Here is a 21,325-nt window from a genome sequence, read left to right as displayed (position 1 = left end):
TCTTGAAGATATTCACGGTGACAGATATATATATAACAAGGCTGCATATATCAGTAGATGAGTCAACACTTGAGTTGGATTTTGAAAATTGCTCATATTCTGATGAAGAAAAACAGAAAGATATTTTCTGGCAAAAAGAACATCCACTATCCCTTTCAGTTTGTTGACTGTACCCTTGGTTTAGGAAAACTGATATGCTATATAAAAGGGTTGCATAAAGTCATGAAAAGCCTGAAATGTTGGGAACAAAAAAAAAAACGCAACAAAAATATTTAAATATTGGTGTATTTAACAAACTAAAAAACTCTGGGGTGTGTGTGTGTGGAGGAGGTTTCAGGTCTGGGAACATAATTGCAGAGGAGAACCTAGTGGGGGTTGTATTGTTATGTGGAAATTTTATACATGTACAAACATGTATAAAATTTACATATACATGTATACATGTACATGTATTTTACTGTTGACTGTAAACCATTAATCCTCCAATAAGGAAATAAAACATATTTATAAAACTACTGCAGTTTCCAGTGGAAGGGATGTGGACACAAAACTCTGGAGCTGGGAACAATGTGGAATTATACCCCTATTGTCTTGGAATTTTGTAAATCAATATGAAATCACTTATAAAAAAAAGGAAAAAAATATCTTAAAGTATTGACTCACCCACCCCCCCCCCAAAGAAAACAGAAACGTTTGGTGAGCTGACAAACCAATCTTGTCCTATTTACAACATGTCCTCTGATGTCCCAAATATGTGTTCACTATTAGTTTTAGTTGTTATGGGAAGCAGCATAGCCTTTGTAGCCCAAGAAGTGATGCGGTGGGTAAAGTGTTGGACTTCAAGTATGGACTTCAAATTGAATATGCCAGAGTGTTGCTCTGATTCTCCCTCTCTATGTCTTTTTCTCAATAACATATAAATAAATTAAATTTAAAAATATTTATGTAAAAAAAGAGAAAAAATGTAACAAGAACTCAGAATCACTTGAGGGGGTTTCACATGTCCATTCAGGTATGGAATAAATGGCATTTTAATACCAAATTATTTTGACATCTTCCCCACATCACTGTATCTCTCCTTTCCATACACCTATAAAATGGACATTGACTAGACAAACACAGTTCTTCCTTTTATATTTTTTACTAAATATTAGATACAGTACTTTTTTATATTATTCAGTAGTTTTACTATAAGTGATTTAAAAATGGTTTACAAAATCTATATTATAAATTATAAATAATAATAAAATATTATTTTAAATAATATTATTAATTATTAAAATAATATTATTAAATATTATTTAAAATAATATAAATTATATAATTTATATTATATAGTAGATTTACTATAAGTGATTTAAAAATGGTTTACAAAATTTTTAAGATTTCAAGTATTTAGTTTCACACAGAAACCACAATGAAAGTTCTATACAACCCACCTCAATGGCAACTGCCATATTTCTGACAAAATTTAAGAGACAGTTTGGTTAACTTTTTCAGTTTTTCAACTTACTATGCTTTAATTCTCTGTTTTACACATATGAGCAAAACCAACTAAAACCGTCTTTCACCTCCTTATTTATTTCACTAAGAGTCATACCTAGGACTCCTTCTCAAAGGATGAAATCTCTGCATTTTAGTTCCAGAATGGTATTCCATTAAATATATATCCCATAAATTCTGTATCTAATAGTCTAACAGTAAGCATTTAGGTTGCTTCCACTCCTTGATTGTTGTGAATAATGCCACTTTGAACACAGGAGTGTATATACTTCAAATTAATGTTTTCGTGTCCTTTGGATATATGCCTAGGAGTGGTATTGCTAAATCATAAAAAAATCTATTTATCCGGGAACAAATTATTATTATTGTTATCATTATTATTGTTATTATTATTTATTTGCAATACTGGGCTTTTTAAATTTGTAATTTCATTTATCCCAAACTGGTGTTTTTATTCTTTTAAATGAGAGAGAGAGAAGAGAAGAGAAGAGAAGAGAAGGGAAAAGAAGAGAAGAGGAGGGGAGGGGAGGGGAGAGGAGAGGGAGGAGGGGGAGGGGGGAGGAGAGGGGAGGGGAGAGCAGAGGGGAGGGGAGGGGAAGGGAGGGGAGAGGAGAGGAGGGGAGGGGTGGGGAGGGGAGAGGAGAGGAAAGGAGAGGAGAGAGGGGAGGGGGGAGGAGAGAAGAGAGGGGAGGGGGGAAGGGAGAGGGGAGGGGAAAGGAGAGAGGGGAGAGGAGAGGAGAGGAGAGGAGAGGAGAGGAGAGGAGAGGAGAGGAGAGGGGAGGGGAGGGGAGGAAAGAGAGAGAGGGAAATAATCACACCACTACTTGACCACCTGTGGAGTTTCCCCTGATGCCATGGTGCTCACACATGGCACTGGGATCAAACTTTGAGACCTCACACATGGAAATGTGAGCTATCATATATATATATATATATATATATATATATATATATATATATATATATATGTATGTCAATTAGTTATATCATATACCTTCAACTAGTGCAAGATATGTGAACATATTAAATGCACAGAACTTTGTTGGTGGGTACAATGTGAAAATATAACCCTAACATATTATAATTTTGTAAACCATTATTAAATTAATAATAAAAATGTCCATCTCTCTTCAGTCATCAATTTCTCTCAATCATGGGTAGCAATCTAATGAGGTAGGTATAAGGGGGAAAAGGAACCAGAACAAAAAAATAGCTTAGATTATGTGGTGGATATTAAAACTGTTCTTTACAAATTGACTGAGGCCCTATGTAAAAATAATTAATGAAATAGTACCCCCCCCTCCAATAGCACTGCTCATCTCTGGTTTATGGTGGTGCAGGTGATTGAGATTAAGACTTTGGAGGATTGAGACAGAGACTTTGGAGACTCAGCCATGAGAGTCTGTTTATGCTATCTTCTCTACCTGGATTTCTCTCTTTCTTTTTTTAACAGAAAGTATTTGTGTTGCTTAAAGGTTTTGAATGCCTTTCTTTAGATCAAGCACCAAATAAATTGATATTGTTCTTGTTCATTTAATTAAATGAGTTCATTCAACATCATAATCTTCTTTAAATCATATCTGTATTGCCTCATTCAATGAAATTGTTAAGAGCTGCATGAGAAAAATAAGGGAACACTGCTTTATCAGTATTGTTCTATTCAGGATCTCTTTCCTCTTCATTTTATAGGACAATAACAACCTTGACCTAATATTCCAACTGAAGCCTTTCTGGAACTGTCTTTTCAAGTTATTGTTTAAAACCATTTTATTGCTTATGGCCATTAGCACTTTCACCAATATAATCCTCTTTACTCTTCAGTTTCTATTTGTTTCTTTATTAGTCACATATTTGTCTTTTCTTGCCTCCTCTTATTAATAATTGGCAAGTCCTTGAAAAGAACATATTCATGTTTAATTCCAAAATAATATAGTACACTACAAAAAATAATTACCTAAACTTATCTAACTGCCTCAAATTCTGACTCATGCTTTTTTATCTCATGCTGTTCATATCCTTGTTCAAAAGCTATGAGTGCACATAACATAGTAGACTTGTTCAGAGATCACACCGAAAATGAAGTTAGAATTACAAATGAACAATATCTTAGAGTTTTATATATGAATGGCCTGTTTTGACAGTTCTCACATTTTTACTTTGGTTATGCTGTATAGAAATGTGTCCTTTCCATGGAACACCATGTGATCTAATCTGTTGAGCAGAGTGTGATTTGACAGAGCATTCAACTGTGAGTAAACATGATAGTCAGATCTAGTCGAGTTATGAACTAGCTATGAAACCTAGGTCGACCAAACTTATGTTTAATTTCCTGTACAAGGAAGGAGAATGGCTTAACTCCCATCAGGATCACCTCCCAAGGGTAATAATAGACCTAATACATCAGAAATAAATCAGAAAGTGCTACAACAATTAAATATTATATAAATATGAAGCTCTTCAGATGAGCTTACATTTGCAGTTCCAGCATTTAGAAGAACATTCATTTCCGCTTAGCTTCCCTTGTAGTTTGCAAATGTAGTCACAAAATACTTTGGCCTTTGTCAGTGTAGTAAAAAAAAAAATTATCAGACTTTAGACACAGATGTAATTTATTTATGAAAAATGATACTGGCTCACTCTTATCTTTTCCACAAGCTAAAATAGAATTTTTTATTAAAAGTGCTAAACATAAGTATCCTATTAGATATGATACTCAGTCAAATTCCAAAGTAATTCAGTAATACATTACTTACTAATTGACTATTACAAACTTTGTTATTTTTAAAAAACAGATTTACTGATTTATAATTAACATATCACAAACCTTTCCCATTTAACATGTAAAATTCTGTGGTTTTTTTAAATAGTCACAGAGTTTCACAGTCCTCAACAAAATAAGTTTATAGAACATTTTTTATAAATCCCAAAGGAAACCCTTTAGCTATTACACTCAATTCTTCTATTTTCTTTCTCCAGGTTTAGGCAGATGCTAAACCACTTCCTCAGAAAATTGTCAGGAAATCAACAGATTCTGGGTATTTCATGTCAATGCATTCATATAATATGTGAGATTTTATATCTGACTGTCTAGCGTGACGTTTTCATAGGCAGGGCTGGGCAAAGGCAAATCTGATAAAACACTCATTATGTTCTGCAATTATCCCAGTTCAAGCCCCCAGTCATCAGCTGCAGTGGCGGTGTGACCTTCATAATTGGTGAAGCAGCACTTCAGATGTTTCTCTTTATGTCTCTATCATCTTTCTAAACTTCTCTCTGTTTCTATCCAAAATAAATTAAATTTTAAATAATAATAATAATAATAGTAATTTTAAAGTTTTCAAAGGTCATCCATATTGTAAAGTGAATCAATAATTCACTTATTGTGTGTTGTGTGTATGTATTAACTGATTCCATATATAAACATTTTAAAGATGCAATTTATTAATTTAGTGGCAAAGAAGAATATTTATACTTACTCGACCATCACCACTCTGCATTTCTAAAACTTGAATGCTCTCAAAGAGAAACTCTATATTCATTAAGTTGTAATCATAAATATTTATGTTTTTATGCCAGGCTTCTTTCAATTAGTATAAAGTATTCAAGAATCATCCACAATGAAACACACATCTGTTGTTGTGGTGGTCTGGTGTCGGGCTGCACCGCGGAGAAGAGAGTGGATGTCCAGAGCAAAGGGGTACACAAATCTTTATTATAGGATGGGGGGGGTTGGTTCAGACCACGTGGAGCCAGCCGGCAATGGCCGTCCCCACTCCCTGACCACGGGGGGAGAGCAGGGAGCGAGACCTCAGAGAGGGAGAGCTGAGAGCCCAGAGAGAGGGGGGGTGAGGGGGCTTTTTATTGGGCGACAACCAGGGGTGACGTGTAGGGCCAGGATTGGTTCAAGGGGGCACTGCTAGGATTTTGCAGGGCGTAGTAAAACCTGGGGGTGGAGACTGCATCAGAATAACTCCTCAGCAACATCTCCTCCTATCCCTTTATATCTAAATGGACACAGTAAAGAAAAATGGAATGGAGCAGGCTTAAATGTTTTAGAGTAATGCCATGCTCAGGTGGGAAGATGTAGGACTTTCTGTGGAGGAGGGAAGGCTTAAATGGCTGCGAACCTTGTGATATTTATGCGTCCTCCTGTGCTCAACCCCTCTTTAGAGAGAGAGACTTACCTGGAGAGACTCATCTCATAGGTTTAAGCGCAGCCTGCTCAACCATCTCTTCACAATATCTCTACATCTTTTCTATCTTTCTATCTAGTAATTGCATAAGATGTACAAAGTCTGTAAAAGACTATCATGGAGCAGAAACCTTTTGGGCATAAGCCTAAATGATATAACAAAATAGGAAGGGACAAGTAGGGAAGTAGTAAAAGCCAGTGTGGTGTGAAGGGAAGGATTGGTGTGTAAAGAAACATTCCCTGCTTGCGGTGGGGGAAGGGCAAGGGTACATAAAGAGGGGGAGGCGGGAGGCCATGACCCACCAAACAGAGGAGCTATTTGGCATTGTATAGTCCTCAAGGCAACAGTCTGTAAAGTCTATGAATTACTCAGGATCAGTCTATGAAAAACCAGCAGCGTGAAGGGAAATAAGCTGCTTCAAAATTGTTTAAAGTGTCCATAGGGTATGTCAGAAAGTCCGATACAAGTCTCAGTCCAAAGTAGATGGCTAGGGGAAGAATTGGCAGGGGATGTGACACTGCATGAGGGAGGTCAGCCGCTGGAATGTCGCTTTTCTGTAGATAGCCAGCTGGAACCACCAACACGTGACAGGCAGGTCAGAAGCAGGAACGGTAACCAGGCATGAAGAAAGTTCTGTCCTTGGAGTCTGTGTATCAGGTTCTTCAGATCACGTTGAGTGACATCTAGGGTTTCGGGGAGTGTGCCACGGTAGTCGTGCCATCTAGTGGGTGACGTCAGGGTGTGCAGGGGTTCAGATGGTTTTTCCGGGATTCCTGTGAAAGAAACACAATCTGCTTCTCGTGGTTAATTTGAACTTGTAACAAGTTATAGGTTTGTTATAGTTGATACCTCGATGATTATAATTGGTTTAGAATCTCTTTATGATTTTGTTTAAAGGCCATCTAATGTGACCTCCTGTAGCAACCTCTACCGCAGGATCTTGAGATCAATTTTAGCTAAAATATGTATTTTAAACAGACTCAAATTGCTTAGAGAGTTAACGCATATTCGTGACAATGATTTTAATGTTTACAGTGCCAGATTGATGCCAGATCTGTTGTGGATTAATTTCCACAAGATAGTTTACAGGGCACCTTTGGGGGCCCTTCAAAGGTGTCCTGTATATAAAATTTATATAGTTTAGTTTTGGGAATGAATAGTCACATTGAACATTTAGACTTTTACCTAAATAGTAAGTTACCTTAACAAATTAATTTTTACCTTGTCTGGTAAAAGTGTAGCTGTAGGGTTACACTTTTGACCGTTAAGTTAGTGTTACCAAACTTGAGACATACCCATAAACATTTAGTTATAACGAACTGGAGGAAAAAGAACTTTTGTTATAAAAACACATTATTTAAAAACAAATTCAAATCTGTCATTAGTCACACAGTTTAAGACTAAGCACTTACATATATACCAAAACTATATATAAAAATCAAAAGAGGGAGAAAGAAAAAAAAATTTGGAATGTTTCTGGACGTCTCCAGAAACTTTGGCTGCATCCAGCATTTTTATATAAAGCCAAATACCTTTTAGAGTACTCTGAGCAGACGGGTCATGCAATTTTTTTTTTTTGTCATTCAACACACTCACTCACAAAAACAACTGGCCAGTTATAACATAAGACATACAGGGAAAGGGTAGGAGAGAGGTCTCTGTGAGCCAGATTTTGTAGGTTCTGCCATGTTGTATTACGGGTCCTGGGATGTATCCTGCATCTGGTCCTCTTGTAGTATTTTTTGTTCTTCAGGAATAACAGCGCCATCCTGCGGGTATTGTCGGACATGGCGGGCAGGAACCCAGACAGGTTTAGAGAAATTTTGAGGGAAAATGCATGCGAAACCCCTTCCCATGGTCAATAATGGGTCAGGCCCTTTCCAAATTTTATCGAGTGGGTCTCTCCATTTGACCTTAATAGATGGGAGGGTAGATGGTGTTTGCCAGTGAAGAATAATAGGGGGTAAGGCCGAGTTATTGTAAATATTAAAGAGATTTAACGTAGTTAAGGCTTTTGCTAGCTGGATATTGGGGGGATATGTTCCTCCTTTATCTTTATTTAGTTGAGCCTTCAAGTTTGATGGGCCCTCTCGACAATGCCTTGTCCCTGTGGATTGTAGGGAATGCCCGTGGTATGAGTAATATTCCAGAGGGAACAAAAATCTTTAAATTGTTTGCTTGTAAACATAGGTGTATTGTCTGTTTTAAAAAATAATGGGACCCCCATAACGGCAAAACAAGAGAGCATATGGCTTACAAGCTTTTTAGCAATTTCTCCTGTCTGAGCTGTAGCCCACATAAATTTAGAAAAGGTATCAATTGAGACAAACACATATTTTTGTTTGCCAAAGTTTGGTATGTGGGTGACATCAACTTGCCAAATAGCATTAGCTTTTAAACCTCGGGGGTTAACCCCAAGGGTCTGGATAGCAGGTGTCTTTATGAGACTTGCACAAGAAGAGCATGTAGTGAGGATATGTTTTAACTGTGGTACAGGAACATCAGGGAATCGAGCTCGAAGGCCTTTAAGATTAACATGGGTTAGAGAATGAAAATTAGCAGGATCAGAGACAGAGACTGGGAAAGTTCCTGTGGAGGCAAGGTGGTCAACTGCGGCATTCAGGAAGAAGGCTGTGGGAACGAAGGTGTTGAATATACAGTGGTTGGGTTCGAGAACAGAGCATAGAGGCGATTTGAATCAAGAGAGGGGAAAGTGGGTTGTCATCAATTTTCACATAAGAACGAGCAAGCCATGGAAGTAAGTTAACAGTATACACACTGTCAGAAAAAAGGTTGAAGGATTCTGGTACAGCTTTTAGTGCAAGAAAAACAGCATAAAGTTCTTTGTACTTAGGGGAATTATCAGGAAGCTCAGTAAAGAGAGGTTTAGGAGATTGTTTGTCTGGGTAATGTATAAGGGCAGCAGCTCCCCTTTTTCCGCCATCAGTAAAGATTGTAGGAGCAGAGGGAATGGGATCCCGAGAGAAAAGTTTAGGTGCTAGTAGGGGCAGAAGAGGTAAAGAAGCTATCAACTTATTAGAAGGAAAATGGTTATCTGTTTGTCCTGGAAACCCCACGAAGCTTATGGCAAAGTGGGAATGATGGCGTATAAGCCACTCTGTATCTGTGAGAGAAAAGGGCAGAATGATTAAATCCGGTTCTTTCCCTAAGACCTGCACAGACCTATTTCTCCTTTGGCGAACCATGAATGCTAATGCGTCTATCTCAGTGAGGAGTCTTGGAGCTCCTCCTACTGGCGTGTGACGCCATTCGAGAACCTCATGGTCTTGCCACAGTGCCCCTACTACTGTGGGGGTGGAGTTGAAGATTAGAAGGTTTACCGGAGAGGAGGGGGAGAATCGAATAAGGTGCATGTTCTGGAGGGCCTGGTTAACCCTTTCCAGTGCCAAGGATGCCTCAGGAGTTAACTTACATTTTGAAGAGGGATGTTTGTTTCCTTTCAACAGGTCAAACAGTGGTTGGAGGCAGCTTGTGGGCAGATAGAGATACTGCCTAAGCCAATTTAAATTTCCTAGAAAACTTTGTACAGAAGCAAGAGTAAGGTTAGAAGGGAAGGTAACATTAGGTTTTAAGGGACGAATTTGCATTAGAGAAATCTCTGAACCTAGGAAGGATATTGGAGGGATTAGCTGTGTCTTCTCAGGGGCTACAATAAGGCCGCTTTTCTTTAATGCAGGAATGAGAAAATCACGTAAGACATAGAGATCTGTATCTGATTTTCCCCATATTAAAATATCATCTGTATAATGAAAAATATTAAGGCCCTTATGAATATATGGGACAAGAGCAGATTTAACAGCCTACTGACAAATAATAGGACTATTGGCCATACCCTGGGGCAGCACCACCCATTGAAATCTATCAGCAGGGCTGGCATTACTAATAGACGGAACAGAGAAGGCAAAATGTTTACAATCTCGTGAATGCAAGGGGATAGAGAAAAAACAATCTTGTATATCAATAGCTATGATTGGAATTCCGGTGGGAATTGCAGAAGTAAGAGGCAAACCCCTTTGGGGGGAGCCCCAGACCTGCATGGTTTTATTTACTGCATGGAGATCTTGAAGGAGGCGCCATTTTCCCGAGCGCTTTTTAATCACAAAGACAGGAGTATTCCATGGGCTTCGAGAATGACGAATGTGTCCCAAGGACAACTGCTCTCGGACGAGCTCTTTCAAAATTTTAAGCTTATCCCTAGGTAAAGGCCACTGTTCCACCCAGACAGGCTCATTAGAAAGCCAGCTTAAGCGGGGTGTTTGGCTACGAAAAGTGGCATTTAGTATTGTGGGTGCTGAATAGACCTGGTATCACGGGAACGAGTTTTACGCTCTGCAGAGGCGTCTGTGGATATCCTAACATCAAGACATTCCAGAAGATCCCTGCCCAGTAAGTTGGTGCTAATATTAGCTACCAAAGGGCGGAAGTGTCTGGTAGAACCTTCTGGGTCTTCCCACATGAGCGAGTCTCGTGTGCAAAATGCTCTGGTCATCCCTCCTATTCCATGTATACTGGGTCCAGGGATAAGTTCCCAATCTTGGGGAACCTCTTCTTGCCTTAAAATCGTCTTTTCTGCCCCCACGTCAATAAAAAATTTAAAAGGAATATTGCCAATCTTTACTGTCATAGAAGGGTGACCTCGTTCTAAAACAGGAGTGGTTCACAAAATCTCAGGCCCCGAATTTGTACCATTCAGGGGCGAACCATCTTTATGAAATTGGGACCAACAATCTCTCTTCCAATGAAACCCCTTACGACATTTTGGACAAACAGTACGTGGTCTCTGGCTCCCTGACTGAAAGTGGGGTTGCTCTGGCTGGAGGCGTGGTCGCAACTTATCAGGACATTGGTTACGCCAATGTCCTTGGTGACCGCACTGAAAGCAGGCCCCGTTTTGCTTACGTGGGGCAACTGCATAGACCTGCGTCGTAGCGGGTGCCCCATAATTGCCTGATGTAAGTTCCTGTGTCGCTAGAATCCAATTATCTGGGTGTAGGTGTTTAAGATTAAGGCATACCTGACCAAATTGTGGTGTCATGCCTTCCCAGACAATACAGCGCAGGAGTAGTTTGTGGACGTCAGGATTATAAACCTTTCTCTCTAAGCTTCTCTTCACCCTTGAGATGAAGCTCGCCAATGATTCATCAGAGCCTTGGTGAAAAGAGTTAATGGGAGCTGACGAATCTACATCAGGTGGGGTCACCCTTTCCCATGCTTGTGTTGCACAGATCCGTACCTGTTCAAAATAACCGGTTGGAAACCTGGCTTCTGCCTGCTGAGCTCCAGATTCATAAGCTCCTGCTCCAAACAAAGCATCAGAATTCCATTCTACCTGTTTGTTACTATTTTCCTGCGATTGTCTAGAGCACTCATCACGGAAGCATGCCTGCCACTGAAGATAGAGTGGGTCTGGGAGTGCAGCACGAGCCAGATCTTTCCAGTCTTTTGGTGTATTTAGATGCTGGTAAAAACTCCTTAAGATGGACTTGGTCCATGGAGAATGCATTCCTTCCTCCGTAACTGCTTGTCTGATGTTCCAAATTTTTTAGAGGAATATGGCTGCCATGGCTTAGGGTTTTGTTTAGAAGGGGCTAAGTTTACTGGGAATGTGTGGATTTGGTCCGATGGCACGGGAGAGGGAGCTACAGAAGTGGAAAGTGCCGTAGAAACTGTTGTAGTGGCTGCAGGGGAGACTAAACGCATATCTACGGGGATGGAGCTCCTGGGGTGGACTGCACATGGTTTAAAATCCTTAAATGCTGAAAAAATATCCTTTAGCTCTCGTATCTCAGCCACTAGGTCCCTTAATGATGACATATCAGCAGGTGGCGGGGTCAGGGACGAGGAAGCCTGAGGCAGAGTTGAAACCGCGGCGGCAGGGGCCGGGGGCAGGGTCAGGAACGCAGAAGCTGCAGGCGGAGCTGAAACCAGGGCGTCAGGGGCAGGGGGGGTTCAGGGACGCAGAAACCTCAGGCAGGCGGAGCTGAAACTGGGGCGGAAGGGGGCGGGGTCAGAGGAGGAGCATCCGAACACATGTGCATGTCTGTGGGAACGGAATTCTTGGGTTTAGCTGCTGATCGCTTAGGACGTCTAAGTCTTAAGCACATGTGATTTAACTCTCGTACCTCAGCCTCAAGGTCACTTATCCTTATGGCATACCACGTTTTACATATCTTGAAAGTGGCGACCACAGTTAAAAAAATCCAAGGGGTAGCGAAAATTAAACCGTTTATGACAGCGCGAATCTGTCCCAGGTCAAGAGATAATGACTGGGACACCTCCTCATAAAACGAGAAATTTCCCATGGTGGAGGGAAACGCGGGGCCACAGAAGTGGGCAGATGCCACTTACCTGTGTCTGGACGGTTTTGGAGACCTCAGGCCGGGCGTGGTGTGGGTACGGAACACAATGGGCGCCAGATGTTGTGGTGGTCTGGTGTCGGGCTGCACCGCGGAGAAGAGAGTGGATGTCCAGAGCAAAGGGGTACACAAATCTTTATTATAGGATGGGGGGGTTGGTTCAGACCACGTGGAGCCAGCCGGCAATGGCCGTCCCCAATACCTGACCACGGGGGGAGAGCAGGGAGCGAGACCTCAGAGAGGGAGAGCTGAGAACCCAGAGAGAGGGGGGGTGAGGGGGCTTTTTATTGGGCGACAACCAGGGGTGACGTGTAGGGCCAGGATTGGTTCAAGGGGGCACTGCTAGGATTTCGCGGGGCGTAGTAAAACCTGGGGGTGGAGACTGCATCAGAATAACTCCTCAGCAACACACATCATTCCTTTCTTTTTCTCTTTCTTGCTTTATTTCTTTTTCATTTTTTAATTTGAGGAAAATTTCTTTTATAAGTAGTTATTGGGTCAGGGATACAGTTTCACTTCTCCCCAAGATAGGTGTCAACACACCACCAAGTCCCTAACTCTCTTCTAACACTGTCCTACCCACCCCTTTTGAGTCCTTGAATCCACTGAGATAGATCATGGTTTATTAATAATTCACACTGTTTTCTCCTATTTTGTTACTTCAATTCCACCTGTGAGTAGGATTTGCCCTGGCTTATTTCACTTACCATGATCTGTTCCAGTTCCAACCATGTTGCAGCTATAGAGACAATTTTATTTTTATTGACAGCTGAGTAGGTAGCATTCCATTGTGTTTGTATATCACAGCTTCCTTATTCACCAGTTTGTCATTGGACATTTGGGTTGTCTACAACCATTTGTTATTGCATATAGCACTGTGGTTAACATAGGCATGCATAATTCCCTTCTAGGAGTATTTCTGTATTTTTAGAGAGATACTAAGCAGAATTTTTGCTGGATATAATCTATTTTAAATATTTGACCATTTTAAGACTATATTCCACAGAGAATGAATCAGTTCATATTACCACCAACAGTTCTTCTTCTAGCGTTTGCCCTTCTTCCGTAGCCAGCCAACAGCATCAGGTTGAGCCTGATGTAGTTTTGAGACCTCCTTTGAATCTGGAGAGGTGGCAGTCGTTGATTGTGTGGGTCATAGTCTGACTGTAGCCGCAGGGGCTGTTCGGGTCGTCTCTGGCTCTCTGGCTTTGCTGAATATTTTGTTCATATCTTCTCCCCAGTTTTTGGTTGGGGTTTTTTATGTATTTGTTTTTGTTGCTGAGTTTGGTGAGCTCTTTATATATTTTGGCTATTAGTCTCTTGTTTGATGTATGGCATATCAAGATTTCCCATTCTGTAAGGGATCTTTTTGTTTGGGTGGTGGTTTCTTTTCCTGTGCCAAAGATTTTTAATCTGATGTGGTCTTATTGGTTTATTTTTGTTTTAGTCTTCCTTGCAATTGGATTCAAATCATTGAAGGTACCTATAAAATTCAGATGAAAAGAATTCTACCAAAATTTTCCTCTAAGTATTTGATACTTTATGGCCTAACATCCAAGTCCTTGATCCATTTGGAATTTACTTTTGTGAGTGGTGAAATGTAGTGGTTCAGTTTCATTCTTATGCATGTTTCAGAACAATTTTTCCAACACCATTTGTTATAGAGACACTCCCAAGGTCCCTATTTTATTCCACATGCCTGCCAGCATGTTTGTTTTGTTTCATTTTCATTTTTTTATTTATGGCATTCTCATAGGTATGAGATGGTATCTTTTGTCTTGATTTTCATTTCATTGATAAGTAAAATTGAGAATTTTTTCATATGCTTGTCCATCTGAATATATTCTTTTGTGAAAAGTCTGTTCAAACCTTCTTCCCACTTTTTTTATGAGCTCGTTCAATTTATTGCCAAGTTTTTTGAGTTCCTTATGGTGCATAAATATGACCATACATTCAGTAAGACATCTTTTTATTTAATTATAATTAGTTTTACTTTACACATTTTCAGTTTTATGCAACCTCATAGTTTTATTTTTGTTTCTCTTTTCCTTGACAGTGAACTCCAGTCTGAAGAAATTTCTGAAATTGCGATCATGGAATTGTCTGCCTGTTTTCTTCTATTTATTTTATGGCTCTTAATCTAACATCAAAGTCTTTAATCCATTTAGACTAGTTTTTGTGCATGGTGAGATATAGTGATGTGATTATTTTGCATATAACTACTCAATTTTCCCAGAACTATTTATTGAAAACACTGTCCTCTACCCAATTTATTCTTTGCCACTTTTCCATAAATTAAGGCATAGAAAACTGGCTGCTTATTTCTTTGACCAACACTTTCTCTTTCTTTCTTTCTTTCTTTCTTTCTTTCTTTCTTTCTTTCTTTCTTTCTTTCTTTTTCTTTCTTCCTTCCCTCCCTCATTCCTTCCTCCCTCCCTTCCTTTCTTTCTTTCTCTCTCTTTCTTCCTCTTCTTTTCCTTTTCTTTCTTTCTTTCTTTCTTTCTTTCTTTCTTTCTTTCTTTCTTTCTTTCTTTCTTATTTTTTCATCTATTGCCACCAGGGTTATCGCTGGGGCTTGGTTCTAGTGCTACAAATCCACTGCTCCTTCCTTCCTTCCTTCCTTCTTTCTTTGTTTCTTATTTTGTCTCACCAAATAGATATAAATTTAGAGGGGAAGGAGGTATAAGGAGAAAGAAAGAAAGAAAGAAAGAAAGAAAGAAAGAAAGAAAGAAAGAGAAAGAAAGAAAGGAAGGAAGAAAGGAAGGAAGGAAGAAAGGAAGGATAATTACAGACCTGCTTCACCACTAGTGAAATGTCCCCACTTCAGGTGGGGAGTTGGGGCTCAAGCCCAGGTCCTTATGCCTGGTCATATGTATGCTTAACCAGGTGCACCAGTGCCAGCCCACTTAACCCACTTTTTTTAACTTGGTTATTTTTTTCCTTATAGATGTTTGATATCAGTCGCTGTTGTATGTGATATGAAGATATCATCTCCCAATTATTGAGTTGCCTGGTTACTCTCGTATAGTTTGCTTTGGATGTGTAGAAGGGGTTTTCTTTCATGTAACCCATTTATTTAATTGTGTTTTCATTCCACATGCCCATAGGGTTGAGTATCCAAATACAACTTTGATGTTAAGGTGCAGAAATGTTTATCTGGTGTTTTCTTTTGTATGTTTTAGAGTGTCTGGTCTAATATCCAGGTCTTTGATTCATTTTGATCCTATTTTGTACATAGTGTTAAGTGATGGTCCAGTTTTACTTTTAAAAATATCATTGATTTAATAATGACTAATACAGTTGTAAGGGGGCCATCTGGTGGTACACTTGTTTGAGCGCACATGTTACAATGCACAGGGACCTAGGTTCAAGACCCTGGTCCCCACCAGCAGGGGGGAAAGCTTTGCAGATGATGAAGCAACATTGCAGGTCTCTCTATGTCTCCCTCTGTCTCCTCCTTCCCTCTTGATTTATGGCTGTTTCTATCCAATAAGTAAATAAAGAGAATAAAAATTTAAAAACACAATTATAAGATAACAGAGGTACAATTTCATACAGTTCTCATCACCAGAGTTTTGTGCCCCATCCCCTCCATTGTAAGGTTCCTTATTCTTTATCCCTCTAGGAGTATGGATTAAAATTCTTTCTGGGATACATAAGTTGGAAGGTCTGGCTTCTATAACTGATTATCTACTGAATATGAGCATTGGCAGGTCGATCTATGGCACCAACTGTTTATATCTTTCCCTCGTGGGGTAAAACTCTAGAGAGTCTAAGGTTTCAGGACACATTGATAAGTCATCTGTCCAGGAAAGTCAAGATAAAATTATAGTAGCATATGTAGCTTGGTGACTAAAATACAGTAAGATAGAAAGCAGGACACAATGTTTAATTAATAGGAGCCATAAAGTAAGACGAGAGCAGATGAAAGTAGGGACCTTCGGTGTATTGCGCCAAAGTAAAAGACTCTGGGGTGGGGGGATGGTTTAGGTGCTGGATCATGATGGCAGAGGAGGACCTATTGGGGGGTTGAATTATTATGTGGAAAACTGGGAAATGTTATGCACATACAAACTATTGTTTTTTATTGTCAACTGTAAACCATTAATCCCCCAATAAAAAATTTTTAAAAGAGAGAGAGAAAGAGAAAAAAAGAAAGAAAGAAAGAAAGAAAGAAAGAAAGAAAGAAAGAAAGAAAGAAAGAAAGAAGCTTAGGGTAGAAGGAAACTAAGAAGTCAATGTGCCTAGAAGCATATGTCTTAATCTTTCCTTGAGCTTGATAGCTAACATTAGGGGTGGACCACAAATATTATCTGGGAAGATGGTGTCCGAGTTGAGAGTAGAACTAGGAAGTGGGATTAGGGCAGAGTTGCCTTCAAACTAAATAAAAGAAATATAAATAAAAGATATATAAATTCAATTAATGGTTTACTACAATGATCTAACCTAGGGACCATATCTGTTCATATTTATAACAGGAGCCTATACAAGCTCTGAGTCTCTGTCAGATTCAGTTCATAAGTCCATATCACAGTTGGGAATATTTTAGGCTGCATGCATTTCAGAACCAGTCTTCCTTGAGTGAAAAAGGAGAATTATTTAGCCTGCCTTCAGAGAATGGGACAGTCCCTGTATTGTTATTTCATAGTGAGGGTGTGGTCTTGAAGAAGCATACAAAAGTTCTTGTGAAGAGTTGGGGGGTCCTCCATTTTGTAGACATATTTTAGTTACATTCCAAAGGGCCTGTGGCTATACTAGCTTTTTGTTTTTTGGTTTTTTCCCCTGAGCCTGAAATCTGATATGCAGGTGGATCCAAGTTATTGTCTGGGGAGATGATGTCATGGCTGAAAAAGGAACAGAAAGCTGGATCAGGGAAGAGAGTACTCCATAATATGGGAAATGGGTATAAATATTGTTGGCTGTAAACCCCATAAACTTGATTTGGTCTGGGGCCCATAGTCAGCTTAGGAGCCTATGGAGGACCCCCCCCCCCAACTCTTCATCTGCACTATTCCAACCCTTAGGTACATGACTGGTCAACAATTTGTTTGGCTTTGTATGTGAACTCTCTTTTCAGCCACCAGGTTCCAGATACCATACCGACCAGACTTCCCTGGATAGACAACACCACCAACATGTCCTGGAGCTCTGCTTCCCCCAAGCCCCAACCTACTAGGGAAAGAGAGAGGCAGGCTGGGAGTATGGATTGACCAGTCAACGCCTATGTTCAGTGGGGAAGCAATTACAGAAGCCAGACCTTCTACTTTCTGCATCCCACAATGACCTGGGGTCCATAATCCCAGAGGGATAAAGAGTAGGAAAGCTATCAGGGGAGGGGTTGGGATATAGAGATCTGGTGGTGGTAATCGTGTGGAGTTGTACCCCTCCTATCCTACGGTTTTGTAGATGTCTCCTTTTTATAAATAAAAAAATTAAATAAAAAAGTTCTTATAATGACATTCCCAGTGGGTGTGAACAGTGATGGTAGAGAGAGGGATCTATCAAAGATATAGGCCTATATTATCTACAGAGGAATCCAAGAATTCTCTGCCAGTGGTGAGGTGGCCTGATAATGTCCAAAGAGGCCAACATTTAGTGAGCCAGATTCTTGCCTTCCTGTGCAAGTATCTTCTCCCAGTTTCTAGGTTTACTATTTATCTTTATGTAATTACTTTTTGATGTGTAGAAGTTTTTAATTTGACATAAGCCCATTTATTCAGTCTTGTTTTGTTTCCTTTGCCCATGTTTCACTGATTTGTTCTATTTATTTTAGTTTGAGGTCTAATATACATATCTTTGATCCATTTTGAGCTAATTTTGGTGTATTGTGTTAGGTAGTGGTCTAATTTAATTTTTTTTTACATGTGGTTGTCCAGTTCTCCCAGCACTATTTGTTAAAGAGAACTTCTTTTCCCCATTGGGAAGTTTTGCCCTCCCCCCTTTTTATTAGTTATTTAATAATGATCGACAAGATTGTGGGATAAGAGGGGAACAATTCCAAACAATCCCCACCACCAGAGTTCCATATCCCATCTCCTCCATTGAAGGTCTCCTCACTCTTTATCTCTCTGGGAGTATGGATCAGAAATCCTCATGGGGTGCAGAAGGTGGGACGTCTGGCTTCCACAGTCATCTCTCCACTGGACATGGGCATTAACAGGTTGATACACACCCCCAGCCTGCCTTCATCTCTCCCCAGAAGGGCAGGGATTTGGAGAAGTGTGGTTCTAGGACACATTGGTGAGGTCATCTGCCCCAGAAAATCAGGCTGGCATAATGGTAGCATCTGCAACTTGGTGACTGAAAACCATTAAGTGATATAACACAACAAATTGTTTAGTAAGCAAGAACCTAAAGGTAAGACTACAGCAGATGACATTTGAGGTCTTCTTGCTATAGTATCTAGGAAGCCTATTTTAGGTATATTCCAAGAGACCCATAACTTTACTAATTTTTGCCTGAGCCTGATAGCTAACATACAGGTGGGCTAAAGGTATTGTCTGGGGAGATGTTTTCAGAGTTGGAAATAGGACTAGAAAGCTGAATCATGGCAGAGAGTTGATAAATGTTCTTTCTATCTCTTTTATAAAGTTCTATCATAAATCATTTTTGTATTTTTATTATCAGTTATTAAACTGTATACAAAATTTAAGATTCCTGTGTGTAGTTACACATCCACGACCCAAATCCTGTGCCCTGCTCCCCCTGATCACCACCATGATTCTTACAGAGTCCAAGAGACATTTTGGTTACTTTTTTTTTCCAAGTTTGTTTGCTTAACAATTAAATTTTGGATCTTGCCTAAAACCCTCTTTTCATCTATTAAAATAAGTGTGTGACTTTAGGTTTTTCTGTTGATGGTGTGTTGAATTACATTGGTTTATATATGTTGAATCATCCTTGCATTCTTGGGATAAATCGTGTGTGTGTGTGTGTGTGTGTGTGTGTGTGTGTGTGTGTGTGTGTGTGTGTTTTATACAGAGATAGAGAGGTAGAGAAAATGAAAGAGCACAGCAGCAAAACTTCCTTCAGTGCAGTGGGAACTAGACTGGAGCCTCTGTCACACATACAGTAAAGCAATGTGACTGATTTCACTGGCCCCTCACATGGTATTAATGTATAGTCTTCTACATGTGAATCTGGATTGCTAGGATTTCATTGTTGGTCTTAGCATCTGTGTTCATCAGGGATATTGTTCTGTACTTGTTTTATAGTGTATCCGCTTATTAGCTTTATAGAAACCATTTGGCAATATTCCCTTATCTTTATTTTTTGGAGTAACTTAAAATGAATAGAAAATATATCATCTGGGGTTCAGGTGGTGGCATACCTGGTTGAGCACAAATGTTACAATATATGAGGACCCAGTTTTGAGCCCCCTGGTCCCCACGTGCAGAGGGAAAGCTTTGCAAGTGGTAAAACAGTGCTGCAGGTGTCCCTCTGTCTCTCTCCCTATCACCCCTCCCCTCTCGATTTCTGCCATTTTCTATTCAATAAATAAAAATATTCTTTAAGAAGAAAATATATCGATCTTCGGAACCAAAGCGGGAGGCATAACTGTGGTCACCGCTTAAAAAGTCTAGACGTGTCTTGCTTTGTGGGCCAGTGTTGGGTCCTCCGTAGCTTGTGACGATGGTGTTGCTCACAACGATTGTCCGAGTGGCGGACAGACTCCCGCTCGCCGCCTCGATGCAGAAGGACAAGCAGTCTAACCGGGACCTTCAACAATACCAGAGTCAGGCTAAGCAGCTCTTTTGAAAGTTGAATGAACAGTCCCCTACCAGATGTACCTTGGAGACTGGCTCCATGACTTTTCACTACATTACTGAACAAGGTGTTACTTGGTTTTGTGTGAAGCTGCCTTCCCAAAGAAGTCAGTTTTTGCCTACCTAGAACACATGCACTCAGAGTTCGATGAACAGCATGGGAAGAAAGTTCCCACTGTGTCTAGACCCTATTCCTTTATTGAGTTTGTATACCTACATTCAGAAAACCAAGAAACTCTACATTGACAGTCGTGCTAGAAGAAAACCTAGGCTCCATCAACACTGAATTGCAAGATATGCAGATGATCATGGTGGCCAACATTGAAGAAGTGTTACAATGTGGAGAAGCACTCTCAGAATTGGATTCAAAGGCTAACAATCTGTCCAGTCTGTCCAAGAAATACCGCCAGGATACGAAGTATACCGCCAGGATACATGCGTTCCACTTACGCTAAACTTGCAGCAGTGGCTGCATTTTTCATCAGGTTAATAGTATATGTTCGATTTAGGTGGCTGTGAAGTAGTGGATTCAGTCACTGACAAGGAAGAATCTAGAACCTGGTGGGTGTATGTTTTCAGTAAGTTGGGCTCACAGACAAGTGAATATTAGATGTTAGAATATTAGATTTCATTGTTGGTCTTAGCATCTGTGTTCATCAGGGATAATCTAATATTAGAATATTAGAATATTAGAATATTAGAATCTAGGTGGAGTGTCTGCCTCTAAAGACCTTACAAGAAAATGATATCCTGAAAAATGAAAGGCTACACCTCATTTAATGAAACTTAAACCTCTGGAGAAAGTCTCTTTTGGGGGCAGAGCCTTTCTCTGGGTGCTAAGCCATACATATTAAGGAACAGTAGATTGTTTCAGTTTTTCTCTTCACCACAACCACCCCGCCGCCAGTGCTTTGCATTTTAAAGCATTGACTGGGACATTTACATTTTCTAATGTAGCCATAACTGAGATTTGGCTTAAATAGTCTGTACTGGCAACATTCTGAAATTTTTCCAGAGAAGGCACCCGTTTGAAGAAGTTTTTTTTTTTTTTATCATATCATATCTAATCAACATTTCTTTTGTTGGTGACATTCATGGTTTCAGTAACCTGAGTTTCTGATGGTCTTTGAAACAAAACTCCAGTATGTGAAGGTTAATGGCTGTACTGCAAAGGTCTTGTCTATTGACCCCTGTAGGAAGATAACTTTTGTTGTTTTCCTTTCATGATATTTTGCTTATTTCACACTTGCTTTGGGGTTTAATGAATTATATTAAGATTCCTTGGAATTATATTATAGCATTCCTTGATTAAGAAACTAAACTGTTTTATTTGCTCCTTTAAAAAGCTGAATTAATTTGAGACAGTCTTTATTTTTCAACAGCTGGTTTATATTAATATATACAAGTGAGTATAGCAATCGAATAGCTAAAAAAAAAAAAAACTTGACTTTGGCAGAAGAAAGGCTCTGATCATAATGACACCTTT

General features: G+C 39.7%; 2 protein-coding genes and 1 pseudogene across 5 annotated transcripts in view; 2 read left to right on the top strand and 1 right to left on the bottom strand.

Moving 5' to 3' along the window:
* The window catches only part of P2RY4 (pyrimidinergic receptor P2Y4), a 575,290-nt gene that overhangs the window by 3,100 nt on the left and 550,865 nt on the right, over positions 1-21,325 (bottom strand). The gene's annotated exons all lie outside the window — the stretch shown is intronic.
* Positions 1-21,325, top strand: part of EDA (ectodysplasin A) — a 620,747-nt gene that overhangs the window by 467,654 nt on the left and 131,768 nt on the right. The gene's annotated exons all lie outside the window — the stretch shown is intronic.
* Positions 19,706-20,438, top strand: LOC103120352 (vesicle-trafficking protein SEC22b-like; annotated as a pseudogene).

Source organism: Erinaceus europaeus, chromosome X (assembly GCF_950295315.1).
Source record: "Erinaceus europaeus chromosome X, mEriEur2.1, whole genome shotgun sequence".
NCBI classification, from domain to species: domain Eukaryota; kingdom Metazoa; phylum Chordata; class Mammalia; order Eulipotyphla; family Erinaceidae; genus Erinaceus; species Erinaceus europaeus.
This window is presented reverse-complemented; position numbering and strand designations above follow the sequence as displayed.